The sequence below is a fragment of the Marmota flaviventris genome, chromosome 9 (assembly GCF_047511675.1).
Source record: "Marmota flaviventris isolate mMarFla1 chromosome 9, mMarFla1.hap1, whole genome shotgun sequence".
NCBI lineage: Eukaryota > Metazoa > Chordata > Mammalia > Rodentia > Sciuridae > Marmota > Marmota flaviventris.
In genome coordinates this window covers 19,943,981-19,957,932 of record NC_092506.1, presented here as the reverse complement: position 1 = coordinate 19,957,932, position 13,952 = coordinate 19,943,981, and the positions used below count along the sequence as shown (strand labels likewise).

General features: G+C 41.6%; 1 protein-coding gene and 1 non-coding gene across 2 annotated transcripts in view; one reads left to right on the top strand and one right to left on the bottom strand.

Annotated features, from left to right (window-relative positions):
* Positions 1–13,952, top strand: part of Cstpp1 (centriolar satellite-associated tubulin polyglutamylase complex regulator 1) — a 174,987-nt gene that overhangs the window by 135,484 nt on the left and 25,551 nt on the right. The gene's annotated exons all lie outside the window — the stretch shown is intronic.
* LOC114093855 (U6 spliceosomal RNA) lies at positions 324–426 on the bottom strand. The gene has a single exon (XR_003582943.1). It is a non-coding gene; the product is annotated as a U6 spliceosomal RNA (small nuclear RNA).

Here is a 13,952-nt window from a genome sequence, read left to right as displayed (position 1 = left end):
TGAATAGTTTAGAGCCAGTAAATATAGAGAGACTGGAGAATTTTACAGCCTACTGTAAAATTAATTTGGATACTAATTTTTCCTGCTGTTTTTAATATAATTTACAAATCTGACTTTGTAAATTTGAAATCTTTTAAATATACATACAATAGCATTCCTTGCTTTCTTATATAATTTAACTTATCTTGGCATCTAAACATCATCTTTATAATCTTAATTATTTTACTATGCTGGAAGACATTGTTATCCACTGAAGTGTTCCCTAAATGCATCCAGATTGTATTTTCAACATTCCCTACTGCCTCTGTTCTATATTTTTTCTTTTTAATATTGAACACTTTACAAATTTGCATATTATCCTTGTACAGGAGCCGTGCTAATCTCTGTATGTTCCAATTTTAGTGTATGTGCTGCTAAAGCAAACACTGCATCTCTGTTCTGTAATTCTATTAATGCCTGTTTCTCACTGCTGTCCTTGCACCTGTCTTTTACAGTTCCTTTTCCTCTCCCAGTTTACTTTGTCTGCGCTGTATGGAGTATTGGGAAACAAGATGTCCAAGCCTTTTAAAACTATGAGTGTCATCAGCTTTTTTTTTTAAATATTTGTAGATGGACACAATGCAGTTGTAGATGGACACAATATTTTTATTTTATTTATTTTTATGAGGTGCTGAGGATCAAACCCAGTGCCTCATACATGCGAGGCAAGCACTCTGTCACTAAGCCACAATCCCAGCCCTGCCATATCAGCTTTGTGTGTGAACTTTGTGACACTCTTTTGCCTAGAGAGTTATTGGAATTTAAGTATTTGAGATTGGGCTGGGGATGTGGCTCAAGTGGTAGCGCGCTCGCCTGGCACGCGTGCGGCCCGGGTTCGATCCTCAGCACCACATACAAACAAAGATGTTGTGTCTGCCGAAAACTAAAAAAAAAAAAAAAAAATTAAAATTCTCCCTCAAAAAAAAAAAAAAGTATTTGAGATTGCCTGCATCAGTTTGAAATGGACTAGATATTACTGTTTACAGTGCAGAAACCCGGAAAAAAACCATTTTCATTGTTCTCAACTTCCTTGGAAGTTAGTTCATTTTTGTGACTTCACAACTTAAAAGAGGCTTGGGAATCACAGGCCTTTGCTCTCAGTAAATAATTGATTATCATCTCCATTGTGCTGATGAAGGAACTAAGTCCTGAAGAGTAAGTAGCCTGCTCAAGTGAGGTGGACTGGCAGAGGTCAAGGCAGGATTTCAAGTTTCCTGTGCCTTCCCTTCTGCTCAATCACACCGTTCCCAAGTATAAACAATTGTGTTAAGCTGTGGAAAAGAAGGGAAACCAGCCATAAATATGGCTAAAGATTAGAAAAATTGAATCCATGGGGAATATGGTAACTGTCCGTTCCTGAGCCCTGACTTGGTAAGTGTTTTTCCTCTCACTTCTTTCTTCATTTGGAAGGGTGTGCTGCCTGACTGTACCACCTGAGCCTGACCAGTACTTAAGGGAGGACCAAAGGACATCATGTTAAGATCCAAAAGCATATAAAGCATTCTAAAAGATGATCATCAACTTTGGACCTCTTTTCATTATGGACAAAACAGGTATAGGAGAAAAATCTAAATGACATTCAGGTTACTTAGAGAGGGAAGATAAAGCCATTGAGAATGAAGGACATGAAAACAGGTTTCTGAAGGAAAATGAAGACTTAATCTCTCTAGATGGTGTTCTTTCTCTCTCACTCCTTCATTCCCCCTCCTTTCCTTACTCCCCACCCCCACCCCCCTTTCTTTCCTTCCTTCCTTTCCTTTTAAGACAGCTTCATTGAATTATTATTTAGATATCATAAATTTGAATAGCTTTATTCTTCTGATTTCAAGGAAGTACACATTGTTTGTAGTTCCCAAACCCAAAGTTAAGCACCATTGTTAAAATTTAGGTACATTCCATTCTTTTTCCTATACAAATTTATATTCTCTGTCTCTGTCTCTCTATCAGCAAAGATGACATCGTACTCTATAACAATTTTCTGTTTATATCATAAAGTCATCTGTTTTATTTTTGTCTTAAACTAGTTTAGTCAGATTCATTAAATCTTTATTGTGAAGGCTTCCTTTCACCTGGGGTTGAAAATTTAGAGGCCTATGGTGGCCAGGCAGGTACGTAAGAAGCACAGGTGTCATTCAGCGGTAAACTGGCAAGGGCATCTTCCTCCTAGCTCCAGTTGTTTGCAGGAGTGCTGGGCAAGTACTGCCATGTCTTTTGGTTCTTACAAAAAAAGACCCCTGAAATGTAAATTGTATTGTGGGAAATATCCCGATTATTTAATGTTTTGGCCCTGATTTTTAAAAACCAAACAAGACTAAAGTTCAAGCTGAACAAAACCTATCCACCAACCATATTCTCTGTCCCAGACAACTGCTAAGAGCTTCACAAGCATTATCTCACTCTTCAGAGCATCTGCATTCTTTTTTTTTTTTTTAATTTTAATATTTATTTTTTAGTTATCGGCGGATACAACATCTTCGTTTTGTATGTGGTGCTGAGGATCGAACCCGGGCCGCACGCATGCCAGGCGAGCAGGCTACCGCTTGAGCCACATCCCCAGCCCGAGCATCAGCATTCTTAAAACATTTATTAAGAAGTAGCAATCAGGGCTGGGGATATAGCTCGGTTGGTGGAGTGCTTGCTTTGTATGCACAGGGCCCTGGGTTTAATCCCCAGCACCATAAAAAAGAACTAGCAATCAATAAAAAAAAAGTCAAGGGCTAGGGTTGTGGCTCAGTAGCACGTGCAAGGCCCTGAGTTCGAACCTCAGCACCATATAAAAATGAATGAATAAATAAATAAAATAAAGGTATTGTGTCCAGTGTAACTAAAAAAATTTTAAAAAGTCAAAATCTTTGCCCTCTTAGATCTTGCATTCTAGTGTGGAGACAGGTAATACAATTAGTATCGCTTGTATCTGGAATATTCCCCAAAGGCCAATGTGTTGAAGACTTGGTCCTCAGACCCTAGTGCTGTGGAGAAGTAATGAACTCTTTGGGAGGTGAAGTCTAGTAGAAGGAAGTTAGCCCACTGAGGCATATCTTTAAAGGGGATATTAGAATTTTGTTTTCTTCCCCTCTCTCTTTCCTTCCTGGCCACCATGAGATGAACAGTCCTCCTCCATCATGTGCTCCCACCATGATGACTGTGCCATCACAGGTCCAAAGCTGCAAGGTCAAATGACCATGGACTGATACCTCTGAAACTGTGAGCCAAAATGATTCTCTTATCAAATTGATTATCTCATGTATTTGTTATAGAAAGCTAACACAATTAAAAGTATGCAGTGGATTATACAATAAGTGATATGCACGAAAATGAGAAAGGAGGAAGAGAGTCGTGTTAGACACCACGGTCAGGGAATCTTTCCTTATAAGATGGCAATTGAACAGAGACCTGAAGGAGGCAAGAGGTATACAGTTATCTAGAGGCAGAGGGGACAGTAGGTGCAAAAGACTGAGGCCAGGGGCTGGGGTGTAGCTCAGGGAAGGAACACTTGGATAGTATACACAAGATCCTGGGCTCCATCCCCAGCACCACAAAACAAACAAACTTAAGGCAAGAGCATGTTCAAGGAATAGCAAAGCTGGAATATTCTGGGCAAGGGGTAAATAGAAGGAGATGCAACCAAGGCAATGGAAGGGCCCCCATTGAGTAGAGTCTGGAAGAGAATGATTTATGACATTTTACATATGAAAAAAATTAGTTCAAAGAAGTTTGCCCAAGTTCACATAGCTGGGAAGTAGTAGAGGCTTCCTCTGCCCACCTCCCCTGACACTGGGGATTGAACCCAGTGGCACTCTACCACCAAGCTACATCATGTGCCCTTATAATTTTATTTTGAGCCAGGGCCTCTCTAAGTTGCCCAGGCTGGCTTCAAACATGATCATCCTGCCTCCACCTCAGAAATCCCTGGTGGTATGCAGCAGAAACATTTTGAATGCAGGCCTATCTTAATTTCAAGTCCTATGTTCTTGTCTTCCCTGTGATGCTATACTGGAAGCATTAATGGGCTTCACAGCATTTCCAGTCTTCTAGAAAATTACATGCTACATGGATTCAAATTATTCTCTTCCTGGTCTACATGCTGCTGCCTCGACCACAGAAGCACAGTTGACGAATCATAGAATGTTAGACCCAAAGAACCTGGGGGATAATTGAGATAAAAGATTTTGGTCATTTAAAAAATAATGGTGTTTTCTCTCACTCCCCCTCCCATCTCTTTTTTTCTGGTACTGGGGATGGAACCCAGGGCCTCAAATGTGCAAGGGCCATATCACTGAGTTACCCCCCAAATCCTGGTCTTGCTCTTTGAAGACACTTTGATGTCTTCTTTCTGCTCATACTTTTGCTTTATTTTCTTAAGTTTTAAAATAGATTATACCTGAACTTGACAAAATTCAGAAGGTCAAAGGGCACACAATCTTGCATCCTTTAAAATATATTTTACTTAGCTAATCAGTTCTGATCATTATATGTGAAGCATGACAGAGGAAGAAACTGAGGCACAAAGAGTTATTACCCAGTTGAAAGTCATTCATCGGTGATGAAACCAGGTACTAGATCCAGACCCCAATGAGGAGACCAGACTTTGTCTTTTAGAATATTTGTATATAAAAGAAATCGGGTGGGTTCATCCTTTGATGCCACTGAGGCCTTTTTTATCTTTTTCATTTTCTTTTTTGTATGCCTGCCAGTCCCAGTGAAAGATAAGGATCAGGGCCTCAGAAATTCTGTGTTATATCCCAGGAAGAACAACACTACCATTTGGTTCACATTTTTATTAAAATAAGATGAGTGATGCACTCACATTCCAGGCAAAGTATCCTTTACCAGGAAAACCATACTTTGAAAAACAAAGCTGATGATTTTAAGGAGCAGTAACTGCTAACATCAGTTTCCTTTCCCATCCAGTCCCCAAGCGTCAGACTCGTCCCCGTCTGCTGCCTCTCCTCTTACCCACACATGCACATATAATTATAGACATGGTACACTGCCTATGCCCACAAGAGTCAGGAAACAGCAAGAAAGACAAAGGTGGATTCATCTAAAGAGATGTATGTATTTATCTGTATCCAGCCCTCTTCTTACTTCTTGCTGTTTCTGGTTCTGAAGTCTGTTTTTTAGTGGATGGGTATCCATAAATCCATCATCATTGGTGGAAGTTAGTGGATTCTGATGAGGGGACAGGCTGCACTCTTTATAAATCCGCCTACATGCTGGCAGTAGCCCTCTCCTACTTGCACACCCCTCGGGAACCAGAGAACTTAGGTGGTTGTCTTTTTATTTTTAGTCTGTCTTGGTTCAACTCGCCCTCAGTGAGTAACCCTACTAGCCATTGCTTCTGTTTATGTTTATTTGGAAAAGAAGGAAACTGCATTTTAAGCAAATCAAATACATAATCTGGCCCACTTCTTGTTTACTCTGTGGCTGTTTTAGACAGTGGAAAACTTAGAGAAATAACTTTTTATTAGTTTTTGTTTTCTGTGGTTTGCTTTCTTAAGCCCCCATCAGACAATTTTGCTGATAGCTTATAAAATTCCATCCTGTTGAACTGGTCTTAAATTGGAAAGGAAAAGATAGTTGAAAGTGTGTAGGGGCGTGTGTGTGTATTAAATAGACTTTTCTCTTGCTAATCTGTGTCTAATCCTATAAAATGGCAGACATAGGCTTATCATGGCTTGAAGCGTTTATTAATTTTGCTATTCTCTGTTTTGTTATAGGTATTAGTAGCAGGCCACTTAAAATAGAAAAGTTCTGTCAATTTGTTTGGGGTGGGTGGGCAGCAAGAAAGCTGGGAGACAGACTTCATCTGACCCTGTAACCAGCCTTCAAGAAAGATGATAGAGATAAAATCACTGGTAGCAGATTTAAATGTTAACAAAAATAATAGCTGAAGCTAATATTTCTGAATTCTCATTGTGGGACTTCACTGTGACTACATATTTTTTATCCATAAAATAAATAAAAGCAAGCTGAGTTCCCATGGACTTATGACCAAAGAGAAAAGGACATCATAGAGTTCCTGCCTCTGTTGTAGGAAGAGGCCTTGCCCTGGGCTGAAAAGGCTTGATTTGATTCTGTCACTACCGCTTGGTGATTCTGTCCCTTACTGAGGTTCATTTTCCTTGTCTATAAAAATGGGAGGTAGGGGGAGCTGGGTATGTGGTTTGCCTAACACAGGCAAGCCCTCGATTCAATCCCTAGCTCTGAAAAAAGAGGTAAGGCTTGATGCCATTATCCTGTCCTTGCCTCACAAGGTGCTTATGGGAATTAAAAGTGATCATGCGTGCAAATATGGTTTGCACAATTATACAGTCTCTCTACAAATAAGAGCCACTAGCACTATTAAAAGTGGGGTGACACCATCTCTAGCAGTCAGAGAAATGCAAATCAAAACCACCCTAAGATACCATCTCACTCCAGTTAGATTGGCAGCCATTATGAAGTCAAACAACAACAAGTGCTGGCGAGGATGTGGGGGAAAGGGTACACTTGTACATTGCTGGTGGGACTGCAAATTGGTGCAGCCAATTTGGAAAGCAGTATGGAGATTTCTTGGAAAGCTGGGAATGGAGCCACCATTTGACCCAGCTATTCCCCTTCTCGGTCTATTCCCTAAAGACCTAAAAAGAGCATGCTACAGGGACACTGCTACATCGATGTTCATAGCAGCACAATTCACAATAGCTAGACTGTGGAACCAACCTAGATGCCCTTCAATGGATGAATGGATAAAAAAAATGTGGCATTTATACACAATGGAGTATTATTACTCTGCATTAAAAAATGACAAAATCATAGAATTTACAGGGAAATGGATGGCATTAGAGCAGATTATGCTAAGTGAAGCTAGCCAATCCCTAAAAAACAAATGCCAAATGTCTTCTTTGATATAAGGAGAGTAACTAAGAACAGAGTAGGGTCGAAGAGCATGAGAAGAAGATTAACATTAAACAAGGATGAGAGGTGGGAGGGAAAAGGAGAGAGAAGGGAAAATGCATGGAAACGGAAGGAGACCCTCAGAGTTATACAAAAGTACATACAAGAGGAAGTGAGGGGAAGGGGAAAAATAATACAAGGGGGACAAACGAATGTCAGTAGAGGGGGCAGAGAGAGAAGAGGGGAGGGGAGGGGAGGGGAGGGGTGATAGTAGAGGATAGGAAAGGCAGCAGAATACAACAGACACTAGTATGGCAATATGTAAATCAATGGATGTGTAACTGATGTGGTTCTGCAATCTGTATATGGGGTAAAAATGGGAGCTCATAACCCACTTGAATCAAATTGTGAAATATGATATATCAAGAACTATGTAATGTTTTGAACAGCCAACAATAAAAAATTAAAAAAAAATAAATAAAAAAATAAAAGTGGGGTGACAGGGCTGGGACATAACTCAGTTGGTAGAGTGCTTGCCTCGAATGCACAAAGCCCTGGGTTCAATCCTCAGCTCTCCAGCACCACATACAAAAAAAGTAGGGTGACAGAGAGTTGGCAGTACATTGGTGATCAAGGAAAATGGTGTGCACCTGCCTCAGGAAGGAAGTCTATTACTCATCAATAAAGAACAAAGGCATGATAAAATAATCATGAGATAAGGAGTGAGGTTGGTTCAGCCACCCACTGGCCTGGGCTGACGGGAACTTCCATGAACTGTGCCTTTTGTGAGCAGGTGCCATCCCACCTGTTTGCCACGAACGTAGAAAAAGAGTAACAGAGCAGGTATTACTCATTGACTGCTTCCCTGTGCTGTAATCAAGTACTTTGATTATCATCTCTCTCTCTTTTTTTTTTTTTTGTAATCAACTCTTAATTTTCTTGAAAACTCTTAGTACTATCATTATTCATACTACTAATAGCATTTATAGTACTGTTATTATTCACTCTCATTTCTCATTGGCTTGCACAGTGTCCCTTGGCTAGCTAGCTGAAGAATGAGGACCTGATTTGGCTGATTCAGGGGCGGCGCTGTCAGCCTGGCACTAGGTGATCCCCACCACTGGTTAGGGCAGGTGTTTTTAGACTGCCCTTGGCAGAACTCTAGCCTGGGTGACGGCTACTAAAGAGAAATTTGGGTAAGAAAGACTTTGGTTTTGTTTTTACTTTTATTTATTTATTTGTTTGTTTGTTTGTGGTTGTAGATGGACACAAATACCTTTATTTTTTCTTATTATTTATTTTTATATGGTGCTGAGAATCGAACCCAGTGCCTCACAGGTGCCAGGCAAGCGCTCTATCACTGAGCCACAACCCCAGTCCCAGAAAGGCTTTGTTTTAATCTATGGTATATATTAAGATTCCTTATAAGATTTACATTTTTTAAAAAATATATCTCTTAATTTGTTTATCCTCCTATGCTATAAACTCCTTGTTTTATAGGTGAGAAACAGGCCTAGAAAAGTTGTGTCCAGAGGAATGTAATCAGTGCTTGGCAGAACTTAGACCAGGTTCTTTTCTTTTTATCATGTGTCTGAGGTAGAATAGACTTTTTGTTTTCAGAAACCACATGAAAACTTTCGTTTTGGTCATAAAAACATGTATAAGGAAATTTAAAATACTGCCTCTTTTTCATAGGCTGAGTGAAGCCTATCTGACATGTCCCTGTGAGGAGGGCAGGGTGTTTCCTTTCACCTTTAGTCACTCTAGGAGGGACTAGGGAGCCTTCTCTTTCTTTATCTTTTTGCTGTGGAACCACTGCTATTCACATAAGAGCAGGAATGGGTCACAGACACTCCACAACACAGGCCTCTGCCTGGAGGGCAGTTGTATCTTGGACCTGAGGATCCTTTTCAAAGGGCACACCTTGCCATCCTATTTCCAAACAAAAACACCAGCTACCAACTCCTGATGGAACTGCACAAGCCTTTGAGCCATGGTGCAAATGGCTCAGCTTGTTTTATTTCCTTGATGGGCTGCTGGACCCTTTGGGAGCTTATGGTGCCAAGATCCTGCTCCACATCTTAGTGTCCAAAACTCCCTCCCATTTCCTCAATAAATGGATAGGAGACTGTGTGCCCTGTCAGAGTAGCCAACCCCATTACTACTAGAGAGGCTTTCTCCTCTCCTGCACTGGTGCCTCCTTCCCACAGTGCTGTATGCCGCCCACCCTGCATGCGTGGCCTGTTGGGTTTCATGTCTTCAAAGATTTCTTAGCTCAGTGTTAGAGCACTTGGCTAGAGCGTGTGAGGCACTGGGTTCAATCCTCAGCACTACATAAAAATGAATAAATAAAATGAAGTTATTGTGTCCAACTACAACTGAAAAAATTTTTAAAAAAAGATTTCTGAGACAGTGGCTTCTCCCAGAACACCTTGCATTGGTCCTCCAACTCTCAACAGTCTAGAAGACGGCCATTAATCTGATGCAATATATAGAGTTTTCCTGTCATAGCAGACCAGCCTTCAGACTGGACCAGATTGCCATGATGTATCATATTTGATCCCTAAGGAGTAATTTTCAGGTCCTTATTAGAAATGCCCACATACCTTTAAATCTTTTTCTAACATTAACAGTTCCTGGGGAGTTGGTTTTGTTCATTCTAAACATTGCCTTGAAATTGTTACTATGTCTTATCTAATACTTTTCCTAGAACATGTATACTAGTCAAACAGAAATAGGCTAAATGCTTCTCACTTGGTGTTGGGCTTAGTCATAATAAAATATAAAACTAAAGTGTCTGGCATTCTGCCCTTTTTGAACACATTAAAGATGCTCTAGGGAGATATGAGTTGGCAAAAGATAATGTTAATAATGGCCCCAGTACTTTACCCACAGGTATCATTGGAAGCCTTTGCTTCTCGTTCCTTTTGTGGGATCATTTGCCTTTCAGTAAATTAATTATTATTTCCCTCTATTTATAATATAAAACAATAGTGCTGCCAAAAAAGGTAAAAATACAAAAACATAAACTGCTCTTCTGGGACTTTGTTTGACAGGATCATGGCCCTTAGAACTTTAGCAATCTTCCGTGAATTGTGGTACCAAGTGCTCCATGGGGAGTGAAGCTGTCATATGCCCTTCCTCCTTCTTCCCCCTTCTCCCCACTCTGCCTCACTTCCCTCCCCCTCCTCTGCAGAGTAGCACTGAGACATATTTACTCAGCTGTGGCCTGCTAACAAAGCCTCCATGCCCTGGGAATGGGAAGGGGTGGTGTGGCCGGGCCCTGAACTATCCATGTCCTTCCGAGCATCTCTTGGCAGAGCAACCTGACTGAGGGTGTCATTTAGAGTGAGCCTTCACAACCCCTACATAAAGAAACATAAAAACAAATGCAACTGAAAATTGGAAAGTTCACTCATGGACTGTGGTTTTCTCTGGCCTCTGTGGTAGTTTCTATTGAAATCTTGCAGCTGACCAAGTAGAGATTGTTGGGTCCTCTGGGTTTCCCATGGCTTGGAAGCATTTCATTATCTCCAGCCCTTGTCTAGCACCAGCTCACCCAGCCAACACTCAGGCACTTACAAATGAGTTCAGACTAAACCCATTTCATCTCCCACATTTGGAGCAAAAAATACTTGATTCCGACATTGGGAGTGCTTTCTCCAAGGAAGGGACAAAGATATGGCACCAAGTCCTTCCATCCGGCACTCCTCCACTGGTCTTTAGTGACACCACTCTGACTTGGCAAAGGCACCATTTCCTGGGAAGAACAGAGGCATCTGAGTATACAACCACATACCGCCACAGTTCTTGTGAGTAAATGTTGTGGACACACATGGTGGTCTGGAGAAAGGATGTAGAAATGACTAAGCTGCCCCCACAGAGCTTCAGAGGCAGGAATTTCCATAGCAAGAAGGCAGACCAGATGTAGAAAAGACATCCTCCTTTCTCTACAAACGAGAATGAGTTGGTCCTTGACTACGTTGAACATCAGTAATTTCTGCCTAGGTTAATTCTCTTGGCTAAACAACCTCATCTATCATTCTCTAAGATTAGAGTGGAGATAGCTACCCAAAAAGAATATTCTGAGTCCAGCCCTGTTTGTCATAAAAGCGGTGGTATTTGCACTAGAGTTGTAGCAGGGGTAAAGTGCATTTCCAGAAAGTGAACCCTAGGCTTCCTGTGATTTTATAGTAAAGTTGGCGATACATTCCTATGAAAATAAATATTCAAGCTGACTTAATTGAGCACTTGGTGAGAAGATTCTAGAGTCAATAGGCCCATGAGCTGGAGTACACCTGCCATGGTTTATTGTGTTTGCTGAGAGTTGCAGTACTACCAGGTAAGACATTTGCCTTTTTCAGCTCTTTATAGCTCCTGGCTTCTCCTCACACACACACACCCAAATTTGCAGGGAAAAAAAGTCTCCTGTGCTGGGAGATCCTCCAGCTCTTTGTTCATACAGTCGCCAAAACTTTGTCCCTATGAATTCTGACTCGGACACTAAGTGATGTGCGTTTTATTCATGCATTCCTTCAACTGGTGTGAGGCATGTCCTAAGTGCTCTAGTTCAGTCCACAGATTTCTTAATTTCAGGATGTCAATTTTTTTTTTTTTTTAGTCATTGATGGACATTTATTTGATTTTATATGTGGTGCTGAGAATTGAACCCAGTGCCTCACACGTGCTAGTTCTCTATCACTGAGCCACTACCCCAGCCCCAGGATGTCAATTTTTAATCGGTTACTAATGAATAAAATAATACTGCCATTTATTGAGCACTTTGCTAATTTTTCTTAGAAAAGTATCTTATATATAAATTACCAGTTGATATTTTACAGTGATCCCATTTGGTAGATACTGTGGTTATTCATGCTTTTTAGATGAGGAAACCAAGATTCAGAGAAGTGGTATAACTTGTCCAAGTGGTGCTAATGGCAGGAATTGAAACAAGGCCATCTGTGCTCTGCACCAATACAACTGCCCTGCCCATCTACCCTGCCCTGTTTAATATGGCCCGCCTGAAAGGTATCTGTATATTTAACTTAGATACAGTCTGTCAGTCACTTAGTGTGAACAATCCTATCATCAGAAGTTAAGTCCTCCACAGACCAGCTGGATCCCACCTGCCAGGGTGGAACTCACGGGACCTTTGGAGCCAGATAGGCTTGGGTCTGAAGCTCAGCCCTCCAACCACCTGTTTTCTTGAGAAAGTAATTGATCTCTCTGAGCCCTAGTTTCTTTCTGAAATAGTAATAGGAAATACAAACAGCACATACAACGGCTCAGACACTAATCTAAGTACTTCACCTTAATGCAACAGTTCTGTGATGTTTCTGTATGGTCACTTTATATATGGGGAAAGTGAGGCAATGGAATTATTTCACCAAGTAATTTGAAGTCAGTGGCAAAGCTAGGATTGGAACTCAGTCACTCTAACTCTAAAATCCATGCCATGGTGCCACACTGTACTGCCTCTGGAGATAATAGGATCAAGGTGTAAAAACTTCTGGTCTGGAGCCAGGCACCCAGTTGGTGAGACTATTCCAAGGTTTAGAAGAAGAGAGTTTAATAGCTCTGGCCACCCACACAAAGAGAAGCACCAATTTGTGGAGAGTGCTGTGATTTTTTGATCTTATACCAAAACTTTCTTATGTTTTTGCCTTTGAACTTTAAGGACCTGCTGGCTGAGCTTTCCTAATTGTGGGGGATTCCTTTAGAGAAAGCGTCTGTTAGCACACACCACATACCTTCTCGGCACCTGCCAGGACTCCTAGGGCTGCAGGTGGGCGGGGATGAGAGGCCTGTGCAGCACAGCACAGGTGAACACTCAACCCCCCTCGCCGCCTGTGGCCTCCAGCCCAGCTCCCACCCCTGCTGGAGCTTCAGTCTTTCCTGTTGACGGTAATTAGAACCTTTCAGCCTCAATTTCTTACATGAAAAATCCCAATTCACTTGGATTGTCTCCTTGATCCAGTTCACCTGGAGCTATTTAGTTTCTGCAGCTTGTTTGGAGGGGAAAACAAGCTCCTAAGCCTTCACACATTAGGGTTGATAAGATCAAGGTGCTCAGAGTGGTGGGGGTAAGCTGCCTGGATTTGAATTCCAGTTACACTTCACAAGCGTGCACAATCTGAGTTTGTGTGTCTGTGAAGTGGGAATAAAAACAGTGAAGATTCAATGGGGTAACACACATAAAGCCTGAGGAGCACATACAATGGCTCAGACACTATTCTAAGTACTTCACCTTAATGCAACAGTTCTGTGATGTTTCTGTAAGGTCACTTTATTATGGGAAAGCAAGGCAATGGAATTAATTCATCAAGTAATTTGAAGTCAGTGGCAAAACTAGGATTGGAACTCAGGCACTCTTAACTCTAAAATCCATGCCACTGTGGTGTGCATGCACAAGCCCCTGGGTTCAATCCCCAGTAACAAAGTTAGCGGGTAGTATTTTCATTATTAAGCCCCTCTAGCTATCAGCCCCCTTCCTTTCTTACCAACTTGGATCTTGCTCTTTCTGGAAAGATAGTCCCCTTCTTGTCCCCCACACTCTAGGCCTTCCCCTAACCAGGTTATTTCATCCTCTAAGCTTCCAAGTCCTTATCTGTGAAATGGGACTTAGGATAATGAGGTCTGCTTCATAAGGTTGCCACAAAGGTTAAGTGCACTCATTCAAGTGCTGAGCACTGTGCTCAAAGACTGTTCACTCTCACTACTGTTGTTCCTGCAGCACAAAAGGCTGCCAGGAAGGGCCTTTGAAATCTTAGAGCACTAAGAGCCAAAGAGCCCATCATACACAGCAGCATTTGAAGTTAACACATGCCTGAGTGGGAGCCTCCGATCTGGGATACTGCTGGCTTGCTCCTGGCTGAAATTCTGCACCTGGAATGCAGGAGACGCATGGGGATGCTAGGTGACTGGGTAGAGCAGAAGAGCGTTCAGAAATGAGTTTGTTCAGGCAGCCTGGCAGATAATTTTCAAGGCAAAACACAGGTAGGTGTTTGGGCATCCCCCCAACCCCCCGCAAGAAA